Source organism: Narcine bancroftii, chromosome 4 (genome assembly GCF_036971445.1).
Source record: "Narcine bancroftii isolate sNarBan1 chromosome 4, sNarBan1.hap1, whole genome shotgun sequence".
Lineage (NCBI taxonomy): Eukaryota > Metazoa > Chordata > Chondrichthyes > Torpediniformes > Narcinidae > Narcine > Narcine bancroftii.
In genome coordinates this window covers 171,216,009-171,228,497 of record NC_091472.1, presented here as the reverse complement: position 1 = coordinate 171,228,497, position 12,489 = coordinate 171,216,009, and the positions used below count along the sequence as shown (strand labels likewise).

At 41.0% G+C, this 12,489-nt stretch overlaps 1 long non-coding RNA gene across 1 annotated transcript in view; it reads left to right on the top strand.

The window, feature by feature from the left end:
* Positions 1 to 3,772: 3,772 nt before the first annotated feature.
* Positions 3,773 to 12,489, top strand: part of LOC138759976 (uncharacterized) — an 87,556-nt gene continuing 78,839 nt past the window's right edge. Inside the window, exon 1 of the long non-coding RNA XR_011355288.1 lies at positions 3,773 to 3,850. This is a non-coding gene — a long non-coding RNA (uncharacterized lncRNA). The remainder of the gene's footprint in view (positions 3,851 to 12,489) is intronic.

Below are 12,489 nucleotides of genomic sequence, written 5' to 3'. Positions count from 1 at the left end.
CCTCAACATCCATTGGAGCGCTTTCATCCCTAACGTCGAAGTACTCGAGATGGCAGAGGTCGACAGCATCGAGTCCACGCTGCTGAAGATCCAGCTGCGCTGGGTGGGTCACGTCTCCAGAATGGAGGACCATTGCCATCCCAAGATCGTGTTATATGGCTAGCTCTCCACTGGCCACCGTGACAGAGGTGCACCAAAGAAAAGGTACAAGGACTGCCTAAAGAAATCTCTTGGTGCCTGCCACATTGACCACCGCCAGTGGGCTGATATCGCCTCAAACCGTGCATCTTGGCGCCTCACAGTTTGGCGGGCAGCAACCTCCTTTGAAGAAGACCGCAGAGCCCACCTCACTGACAAAAGGCAAAGGAGGAAAAACCCAACACCCAACCCCAACCAACCAATTTTCCCCTGCAGCCGCTGAAACCATGTCTGCCTGTCCCGCATCGGACTTGTCAGCCACAAAAGAGCCTGCAGCTGACGTGGACTTTTACCCCCTCCATAAATCTTCGTCCGCGAAGCCAAGCAAAGAAGAAGATAGAGAAATAATAAATATTCACTGTTACAGTAATGCAGTAAAAAAGTGGTATTACTATCATGCAGACAGCACTTTGTGTGGTGCCAAAATAGTTTATGGTTAATGTGGTCAAGGGAGGTTCAAGAGCTTGATAACCATTGGTAGAAAAAAAATGTTCTTGAACCTAGAGGTTCTGGTTTTCAGGCTTCTGTACCTTCTTCCCAAAAAGACAGCAGTGAGAAAATGTTGTGACCAGGGTGATGGTGAACATAGCAGTGAGAGACGCATACCCATCATTACAAAAACAGCTTCTTTCCCTCTGTCATCAGATTTCTGAACAATGAGGCCTATAGACACTATCTCACTTTTTTTTTCGCAGTAATTGCTTATTTTTAAATGTATTTACAGAACCATAATTTACAGCAATTTTGCACCTCTAATACACAACTCCTCTACTATAAAACAATAAATTTTGCGGCACATGTTCATGGCAATAAACCTGATTCTGATTCTGAAGAGGTTCTGACTGGGGTGATGGTGAAGGTAGCAGTGAAAAGAGGCTGTGGCCAGGGTGATGGGAGTCCTTTGTGATGTTGATGGTGACCTCTTAAGGCAATGTCTCACATAGATCAATGGACTTGACTTTGTTTGGCAAGAATGATCCATTCCATCATCCTAGTACATGGGCATGGGGGCAATGTTATCTTCTATCACCTTTCCATTCCTGTCCATCAAGGACTTGAGCAAAGGCAGGGATAGAAGGAGAAACATTCTGGTACGTTTGACAACAACATTTGTGTCCAACCTTCTCAGGAAGCCAACCAAAAGAAAAAAAATTGGGGGCTGATTTGAAAGGAAAGGAATTAGGTGGTTGTTTCATAAGAACATAAGAAATAGGAGCAGGAGCAGGCCATGCGGCCCATCGAGCCTGCTTTGCCATTCAATAAGATCATGGCTGATCTGATCAATGACTCAACCCCAACAACCTGCCTTTTCCCACTATCCCTTAATTCCTTTTTTATGTAAAAGTCTATCTAAATGAACCTTAAATAAGTTTAATGAAGTAGTCTCAACTGTTTTGCTGGGCAGAGAATTCCATAGATTCACTACTCTCTGGGAAAAACAGTTTTTACTCATCTCCATCTTAAATCTACTCTCTTGAATCTTGAGTTTCAAGTCACTTCTCTGGAAAGTTGAATGACACAGATAGAATTTTTAATTTTCCTTTCTGAACATCCCCGAACACTTAACATCTGACAGGGGTACTCAACTTCATCACACCACAGCATACCACCCACAGGCAACAGGTTGGTGGAGAGGTTCCACAGGCACCTGAAGACAGCTCTGATGGCCTGACCCAGTCCGAACTGGGCCGACGAACTCCCTTGAGTTCTGCTAGGCATCCATACTGCCCCGAATGAGGATCTTGAAGCATCCTCTGCCAAGTTGGTCTATGCACGCCCTTAGTCATCCCTGGTAAATTCGTGGCAGCTTCTGAGAACTTGGAGGAGCTCCCGGTGGCCACATTGTCTCGACTGTGCGAGTGCCTGGGCACACTGTCCCCAGTTAAGCCCAGAGCCCACAGTCAAGCCAAAAGACAGTGTCCTGATTGCCGGTTCTGGAGGGGTGGTGTGTAGCGGCCCGCGGCTCGACCAGCAAACGGCCGTCGAACAAATCGATTGGGTAGACAGCACATGAGATGAGACACGCGCTCCCATAGGCTGCAGGAATAGCAGTCGAATTGACCAATCAATGCCAGTGGATCGCAGAGGGTCCAATCCAGGCCCACGCATCTGGCACAGCCAATCAGCAGCCGGCCTCATTTAAGCCCTGCCCAGGTGGTGACACAGCCAGCTGCCTATAAAAGGCAGAGCTGCAGCCCAATAAAGTCAGTGTTGATTACACTCCCTTGGTGTGTGAGTCTTCTTTCTACCTTGAGCTATAACCATAGTGACCCCACTACAATATCAGATTTCAGACTTCAGATTTATTGTCAGGCTACATATATGGCATCACATACAACCCTGAGATTCTTTTTCCTCTGGGCCAGGCAGAAATACCACTTATTGGTAGTACAAAAAAAATTATACACAATGTACACATGTAAACAAATAAACAAATGTAAGCCACTGACTGTGCAGTACAGAGACAAAAAAATCAATAAAGTGCACAAGTAAGAGTCCTTAAATGAGTCTCTGATTGAGATTATCGTTGAGGAGTCTGATGGTGGAAGGGTAGCATCTGTTCCTGAACCTGCTGGTGTGAGTCTTGTGGCACCTATACCTCTTTCCTGATGGTAGCAGTGAGAACAGAGCATGGCCTGGATGATGTGGATCCTTGACAATTGCTGCTGCTCTCTGACAGCATCGTTCCCTGTAGATGTTCTCAATAGTGGGGAGGGTTTTGCATGTGATGTCCTGGCTGTGTCCACTATCTAATGCAGGGATTTACACTCAGGGTTATTGGTGTCCTCATACCAGACCATGATGCAGCAGGTCAGCACAATTTCCTCCACACATCTGTAGAAAATTGCCAGGGTTTCTGGTATCATACCAAACCTCCGCAAACCCATGAGGAAGTAGGGGCGTTGATGTGCTTAATTCATGATACCATTAGTTTGTTAGATCTAGGAAAGATCCTCTGAGATGGTGACTCCCAAGAACAAAAATGTGCTCACCCTCTCCACCTCTGATCCCCCAATGATCACTGGATCGTATACCTCTGGCTTTCCCTTGTTGAAGCCAACAATCATCTCCTTGGTTTTTGTGACATTGAGTACGGGGTTGTTTTTGGTGCACCATTCAGTCAAGTTTTAAATCTCCCTCCTCAAGCCCCGTATGCTGACTCATCACGTTTCTTTATACAACCCACTACCGTGATATTGTTGGCATTTGTAGATGATGTAATTGTCGTGCCGAGCCACACAGATGTAGTTGTAAAGTGTATAGAGCAGGAGGTTAAGAGTGCAGCCCTGTGGTGCTCTGATACAGATGGAGATTCTGGAGATGTTCTTACCAATCCTCACTGATTGTGGATTGGAGGTGAGGAAATCCATGATCCAATTGCACAGGCAATGTTGAGTCCCAGGTCTTGGAGTTCGTTGATCAGTTTTGAAGGGATGATGGTGTTAAAAGCCAGACTGTAGCCAATAAAGAGCATCATAATGTATGCATTGTTCCTGTCCAGGTGTTCCAGGGCTTTGAGTAGAGCCAATGAGATTGCATCACCGTAGACCTGTTGCTATGAGAGGCAAACTGGAACAAATCCATGTTGCTGCTCAGACAGGAGCTGATATGCTTCAACACCAGCCTTTCAAAGCTATTCATCACTATTGATGTAAGTGCTACTGATTGATAGTCATTATGGCAGGTAACTTCTTGGGTACCGGTACAATCGACGCCTGTTTGAAATAGGTGGTTACCATTCCCTGCTGGAGTGAGATATTGAAGATATCCGTGTATACCTTGGTAAGTTGGTCAGCACAGATGTTTAATACTCGGTCAGGTACTCATCCGGCCGGATGCTTTCCTCGGATTCATTCTCCTGAAAGCAGGCTGCACATCATGCTCAGATACGGACAGGATGGAATCATCAGGGGATGTGGGGATGTGGAGGGATGGTTCTTTGCTGTTACTGTCATCAAATCAGATGTAGAAGGCATTGAGTTCCTCTAGTAGCAAAGCTTTGCATCTGCACTTCACTTGATTTGGTTTTGTAGTAGATTATGGAATTTAGGCCCTGCCACAGCTGTCAGGTATCCTTTGTTGTTTCCATTTTCATCCGGAATCTCTACTTCGTCCAGGAGATAACTTTTCATAGGTCATACGTGCTCCTTCTTATTGATCTAGATCTCCGGACTTAAATGCCTGTGATCTGGTTTTTAGCTGTTTCTGAATTCCATTGTTCATCCCAGGCTTCTGGTTGGGGAAAACCCTGAATGATTTGGTGTGAACACACCCACTCATCCACAGCTGTTTTGATAAAGTCTGTGGCATCCCTGGTCTAATCGTTCAGATTCTCAGTTGAATCCAATGCACTGATTCAAGGAAGTCCTGTAACATTCAGTGATGTGAATGAAGGGATTCTGGATGAGTTAAGGACTACATTTGGTTTTTTTTTTAAATTTTTTATTTTTCACACCATAAATCACATTAACCATGGTACACACTTTTTCCTTTTCACACATATACAGTGCCATTTTCTCCCCCCCCCCTCCCATCCCACCCTCCCTACCTCCCCCCTCCCGTCCATTTAAGGTATAAAATCTAGGATACATTAAACCAGTCAGACAATGTTGTCATTCAATAAAAATACACCAGAAATTCTACTGAGTCCATTCTTTTCATTTCCTTTTCCTTCCGTTAACTTAGGTAATGATTGTCCCCGGTAGGTTTTCGCTATTGTATTTAATGTAAGGCTCCCATATTTGTTCGAATATTTCAATATTATTTCTTAAACTATATGTTATTTTTTCTAATGGAATACATTTATTCATTTCTATATACCATTGTTGTATTTTCAAATTATCTTCCAATTTCCAGGTTGACATAATACATTTTTTTGCTACGGCTAGAGCTATCTTAACAAATCTTTTTTGTGCATCCTCCAAATCAATTCCAAATTCTTTGTTTTTTATGTTACTTAGGAGGAAGATCTCTGGATTCTTTGGTATATTGTTTTCTGTTATTTTATTTAATATCTGATTTAGATCTTCCCAAAATTTTTTTACTTTCTCACATTGTTGTTCCCATTTCTTTTTTACATCGAAAACATCTATCAGATACTGTTGGGTCCCATTTATTTAACTTTTGAGGTGTAATGTATAGCCTGTGTATCCAGTTATATTGTATCATACGTAACCTCGTATTTATTGTATTTCTCATCGTTCCGGAGCATAACTTCTCCCATGTTTCCTTTTTTATCTTTATATTGTTAGGTCTGCTTTGTTCATGAATGAGTGAGACAAACACCAGGCTGAGTCGAAATCAGGGTTCTTTGTTCTTTATTACCGGATTGTAACACTTGCGACTAACCATGTTAGTCGGAGAATGCATTCTGCCATTATCAGCAAAATGGTGATTTTTTATACCCTTGGATATGTGCTTAGAACATCATCATATCATTACTTGTCCAATGACTAAAACTGTTGCTATCCTTTCCCTGCTAGCTTCCTGCCTCTCAATCCATCAATGTCTCTCTTATCTTGTAAGTACAAGGATGCATTCACATCTTGTTACAGCCCTGTACATTCCCATCTCATGATGTTTTACCTAACAGGAGTACAAGGACACCTCCCCTTCTTGTTACTGCCCTGTACAGGGTAACTCCCTACACATTCCCATCTCATGATGTTTTACCTTACAATATTTAAATCTTGTTCCCATTTTTGTTTTGTTTTACCATTTGTTTCCTCATTCTCCTTTTCTTGCAGTTTAATATACATATTTGTTATAAATCTTTTGATTATCATTGTATCTGTAATCACATATTCAAGGTTACTTCCCTCTGGCAAACTCAAACTGCTTCCTAATTTATCCTTCAAGTAGGATCTCAATTGGTAATATGCCAGCGCTGTATCTTGAGTTATATTGTACTTATCTTTCATTTGTTCAAAGGATAAGAATCTATTTCCTGAAAAACAATTATCTATTCTTTTAATCCCTTTTTTTTCCCATTCTCTAAAGGAAAGGTTATCTATTGTAAAAGGGAGTAACTTGTTTTGCGTCAATATTAAGGACTACATTTGTTGATACAATGCAGCTTCTGTAGCTTATCTTGATTCTAATGATGATACGATTATGAAGATACATCTTTGAACCAATGCCAAAAGCCATTTATCGAATTTATAATTTAGGCTGTTTGTGTGACCTTGCAGTGCTTTATGTGTTTGTCGGATTTCTACTATTAGTCCATTTCAAAATTATTTCTTTGGCTGAGATATGCAGAGGTCATGAAAGCTTCTACTCAAATACATACAAGTTTAGGAGATGGAGTAGGTCATTCAAACCATCAAGCGGACACTCTATTTAATAAGATCATAGCTGACCTGACTCTCTCGCCAACTTCTGGTAACCTTTCATCCCCTTGTTTATTGACAATGCTTTAAAATATTCAAAGATTCTGTCCCCACCACCATCCAAAGACACACGACCCTTTGAGTGACCTGTAGCTCTGGTTTCTCTCAAAAGAGGAAACATCCTCTCCATTCTTTTGAGACTCCATGTGATTTTATTTCCTTAAATTAAATGCTCTCTCACTCTTCTGCTCACCAGTGGATACAAGCCTTGTCTGTCCAACTTTTCTTCATCAATCTGCCATTCCAGATGTTAGTCTCGTAAAGCTCCTCTGAGCCATATTAACATTCTTCCTTGTATCATGAACTGTACACAATACCAGTCCTTTCTTTGGGGAGCAGAATATGTGGAGCTAACCTTCTTCTCATACAAACTGGGAAAGACTTTTCCACTTCTTTCTTTTCATCTTTTTTATTGGTTTTTATAAGAAATGCAACACCATGAAGAGAAGGGACTGAAACTGAAAATACAATAGTATATAAATCAAAATAAAACTTCAAACAGTATAAACTCGGTTCCTTTCCACCCCCCCCCCCCGCCCCCCCCCCCCCCCCCACTGCAATGGATGAAGACAGAGAGTACCCACTTCTTAATTTTAAGTGGCTTCTCTGGTGACTCATTCCCATGGTAATGTTTCTAATATTTCTAAATTCACAATAGACTTCAACAAAAGCAGTCATTGTCATTACTTGTCTCTGATCTGAATATTGCAGCAGGGTAGCTGTCAGTGTGAACCCTTCTTCAATTTCAGATAATGCTGACGGCTACTATATCTTGTTACGAGCCCAAAGAACCCCAAAACTCAACAGCAACAGATATTCACTATGACAAATGGTTACTTAAACAAGGGTTGTTTTTAGTTAACTTTAAACATGAAAGCAGAATCAAACTTTAACTTAACTATTTTTAACTTAACCTATTTAACCCCCTTCTAATTCTTAGCGTATGTTTATGTAATGTGTGTGTAAATTTAGAAAAGTTCTTTGGTTCACAGTACAATCTCACTTCTCATTCTTCCAAGTTCACTGGTTGCAAGAATTCCTATACTGTGCACAAATTTAACATGTATGAAGTTCACCAGGCTTTGGTGCTCGAAAGGTAAATGGTTACTGCTCAGGAAGATTCTTGGAAGTTTTGTAGAGAGAGATGTGCTGTTCCAGGATTACACAACTGAGGTACCACCATGGTGTCTTGCTGATGAAGCTTGTCCCATCAGGGTTCTCCAGATGATAACCTCTTTCTTTCAGGTCCCCACAGAGTTCCTTTCCGTTTCACTTATTCCAAGTGAAACACCAGACAGCCAGTACTTTCAGCCATCCTTCACTCTGGAGCTTCTGTCTCAGTTCCAACAAGCGTCCTGCTTCAGTTTCAGCAAGCTTCTCTATCTCACCCACACTGACTGAGACAACTTGTTTCACTCCTCCTCTCTCTGACTCATATACAGAGACTGCTCACCAAAAATCACCTGACCTTCTCCATCAAACAATAGAAGTCAGTCTTCTGGTTCATTTGTTGTTTTTAGGTAAGCAGGAACCCATCCATCAGTGACCTCTCTATGAACACCCTTCACAAAACTCTGCAAAGAGGTATCAGGAGACAGTATGTCTCTTGCTGCTGCCTTAAAGACAATAGTCCATTCATTCAATTCAATTATCACCTACTTGTGAAGTCTCCATATGCTCTCATCACAATTTCTGCAAAGTCACTGTGGATGTGAATTCTCCAATAGTTCAAATAAGATCTGTTTTAAAGTATGTGTATGTAACCTACTCTAAATTTTCCCAATTTATCTCCCAAAAAATATTTCTATATTCTTTCACAATCTAAATTTTTGAATAGGTTTTTGGTCATGTTCCATGTATCTCGTTTATAATCTGGGGTCAAATATTATTGGAGAATGAAACTGAGGACATGTTATTAAACTAAATGTGAAATAAAAACACAAGTCACTTTGCACAACCCCTTTCCTTCTCCTATCAGAGAGCTAATCTTCTTAGCCCTCTGCCCTCTATTCCTATCATTTTTCACTTTCCTTCTCTTCCATCCTCCCATCTGTATCCAACTATTACTCTTACCTGTTAGCTTGTGCTCCTCCCCGCCCTACCCCTGCCGTCCCCACCTTTTTGCTCAGGCATCTGCCTGCTTTTACAGATTCCTGATGGAATGTTGATTCCCTTTTTTCCTGTGGATGGTGTATGTCCTGCTACGTTTCTCCAGCATTTAATTTATTGTACAAGTTTTTGTTCATGCTGACAGAGAGAAATCCATGGATTGTAGTCTGAAATTCTCATCTGATTTGACATCTAGTCTTTGATGGTATTGTACTGTATATGTTGCCAATTTAAATTTAGACATATAATATGGTAATAGGTCCTATCGGCTCACGAGGCCATGTTGCCCAAATACACCCATTTGACCTACTCCAGTACATTTTTGAACGGAGGAAGGAAGCCAGTGCACTTGGATGAAATTCACACTGTCAGCACCAGATTTGAACTCCGGTCACTGGCACTGTAACAGTGTTGCATTAACTGCTATACTAGCCCTGTGGCCCCAGTTTAAGAACTGTCCTTCTGCCTACTGCATTTTAGAGCAAGGGTTAATCCATAAATGCTTTATGCAGGATAGTAGAGAGGCTCAATCATGAAGTATTTTATTTGAAGCTGAAGGATTCTGCTCTTGCTGGTGAAGTAATTGCTTTCAAAGGATTAACTTAAATCATAATGGATTTGGATAACTTGTGACTCTAGTTCTCTGTTATAAAATACGCTGCTTCACCATTGCCCATTTCCAATGTTTCATTTGTGCTTTCATTTGCTGGTAATTAAGTTATTTCACGACATTAATGTTGGTGCTTTAATTGAAACACTGCATGAGCCAATATTAACATACACACTTGTATATAGTGTTAGCTCAGAAGCACCCTGCTCCAGCAAGAACAGATCACATGACCCACATAGAGACTAATTCACAGAATGTAACAACACAAAAGGATGTAATTTAAGATTGTGTCTGTTCCACTCTTAAAGGGAGTAATGAGACCCCTGAATATTTCAGGAAGGGATGGGGAGAATTAGCACAGAGTGAGGAAAAATAGTACAAAGAAAAGTGGAATCTCTTTTTCTGATTACATGTAAGAAGGGCTGAATGGCCTGTTTTCTGTGCTGTAATTTCCTATAGTTCTATGCATAATGAATGGCATAAAAAGAAATAAATGGACATGTGTTCATAGCCTTTACAGAGACATGGTTACAAAGTTGGAAATAAAATATTACAGCCTATGAAATCTTTGGAATAAATAGGTAAATGAAAAAAAAGGTAGAAATGCCCAGACAATAGAGAATGGGATAAAGGCAGAAGAAAGGATCTTGTCTCAGAAAATCAAATTTAATATGTTTGAGTAGAACTAAGGAACAGCAATGGCAGAAATCTTGATTTATAGACTCCCAAAAACCAATAGTTAATCCACGGGATAGTCTAAGTCAGGAAATTAGAGAAGTGTGTGTTTGGGAAAGTATCAGGTTCGGTGGGCTCACAGAGAGACCAGTCTGGCCACAAGTATTACAATCGAAGGCAACTTTATTGAATACACAGTAGACAAACAGGCCAAGATGTCAATGATACTTAATCACTCTACTACTAAACAACTATAAAGACATTCACATCGGACACAGATTGGAGTCTGGTACCAGTGGCCACCTATCACACATGTGTACACACTTCGAAGGCAGGGACTGTCAAACGTACTCCAGTGGTACATTCCCTGTAAGCACTGATCTATCACAGTACTACTGCTCAACTTAAGTGTAGCGCACACCTTAGCCATGACTCCTCCACAGTAGCGACCTGGCGTAGAGTGATGTTGGGGGCTTAGACCATGAGGCAGAGAGAGAGAAGAGTGTGGTATTTATCGATGTTTTATACTGTTCCGAGCTGGGCATCTGGCCAATTATGACACTGAATCATTTAAATGAGCCGATGGTAAGGTGTGCACTAATGGATGGCCAAAGTCCAGCCTTGATTGGCAGGTGATGCAACTTCCAAATAAGTTTCAGACAAGGTGGTCACGTGACTATCAGCAATCCACTATGTTCCAGACAGAGAGGCCGGGTGTTCCTCCACATATAAGAGCAAGTAACAGTAGTAATATAATAATTATTGGTACTTTACTCTGCATATAATTTGTGCAAATCAAATCAAGGGAGAATGAATGCTTGGAGTGAAAAATAGATATTGGTCACAAGTTGTTTACTGCCAGTTAATCAATCCTCTTTCCTTGCCAATATATCAGCTCCAACACCATGAACTCCAATCTTGTTAAATAATTTCTGGTGTTGCACTTTGTCTTGGGTTTTCGGAAAAATCTAAATATATTACATGTACTATCCAGTCTGGATCACACTTTCTCAAAGAACTCTATTTGTTAGGTTTCCCCTTCATACTGACACTGGTTAATCAGATTTAGACTTTCTAGCATTTTTCTAACAATAGTTATTAAGGTAAACTAACCTATACTTAACAGCTTTTTGCCTCCACTCTTCACTTCATTGTTTCCTGAATCTTATTTCTCCACAATCTAAGCATTTTTGAAATTTTAGAACCTCCACTCTCTCTATAGTCACTTTCTTTTGGATTCAAAGCATTGTGTCCCGAGAACAAATCAGCCTTACCACATTAGTTTGCCTGAGACTAATTCTCCAGTAATGGTGATGATATTTAATTTCTCCCTATTTTTGTTGGGATTAATGTTAACTCCTTTGCCATTTCTTTGTATCCTATATCTATTTTTCAAGCCTCATTCTGTGGGGATTGACTGTTCACAAGAAACCTTTTGTTTCATTCTTATGCACTTAAAGAAATTTTCATTGATAGTCACCAAAGACTCATGCAAATTTCTATAGGTGTATCGAGGAGAGCATTCTGACTAGTTGTATCACTGCCTGGTATGGAGGTGGCAATAAACAGGACAGGAAAAAAATTCCAGAGTTGTTAGCTTGTCCAGTGACATCAAGAGCACCAGTCATCACTCCATCAAGGACACCTACAAAGAGACAGTGTCTTAAGAAATCAGCCTCTGTCCTCAAGAGCCCTCACCATTTAAGTCATGCCCTCTTCACCCTGCCACCATCAGGAAAAGGTATAAGAGCCTGAAGATGAGTGCCCAACGGCACAAGGATGGCTTCTTCCCCTCTGAATGGACAATGAACCACAGACACGACCTCACTTTATCCTATGTTCTCACACCATTTATTTATCACAATGTATCACAATCTTTGGGCCTACTATTTACTTTTGCCATGTGATTTTGTTAGGGAGTCATGAATTATCTCCTTAAATATCTGCTGCTACTTTTCTATTGTCGTACATGCTCATCTATTTTCCATGCCACTTTACCCAACTCATTCCTTTGTAATTTCCCTGTTAAGTTTAATATAGTTGTTTCAGACCCATGCTTCTCATGCTCAGGTTGAATGCTAAATGTTATATTGCTGTGATCTCCACAACCTCAGGGATCATTTATTCAAGGTCATTAATTCAATCTGCCCAGTCACACATTACCAGATGCTTGTAAGCAATATCTTCATATCAGCAGCTATTCTATTTGGTCCTTTGAGCTTTAAGATCAGTCTGTCATATCAAATACTTCTGCCTGAATTCTCTTAAGGATGTTGCCTGCTTATACACTTGATGATCATGAGATCATAAGAAATAGGAGCAGGAGTCGGCCATCCGGCCCGTTGAGCCCGCTCTGCCATTCAATGAGATCATGGCTGTTCTGATGATCAGCTCATCTCCATCCCATGTCCCTGAATTCCCCTACTTTGTAAAAATCTATCTCACCTTGTCTTAAATATATTTACTGAGGCAGCCTCCACTGCGTCAATGGGCAGCGAATTCCAT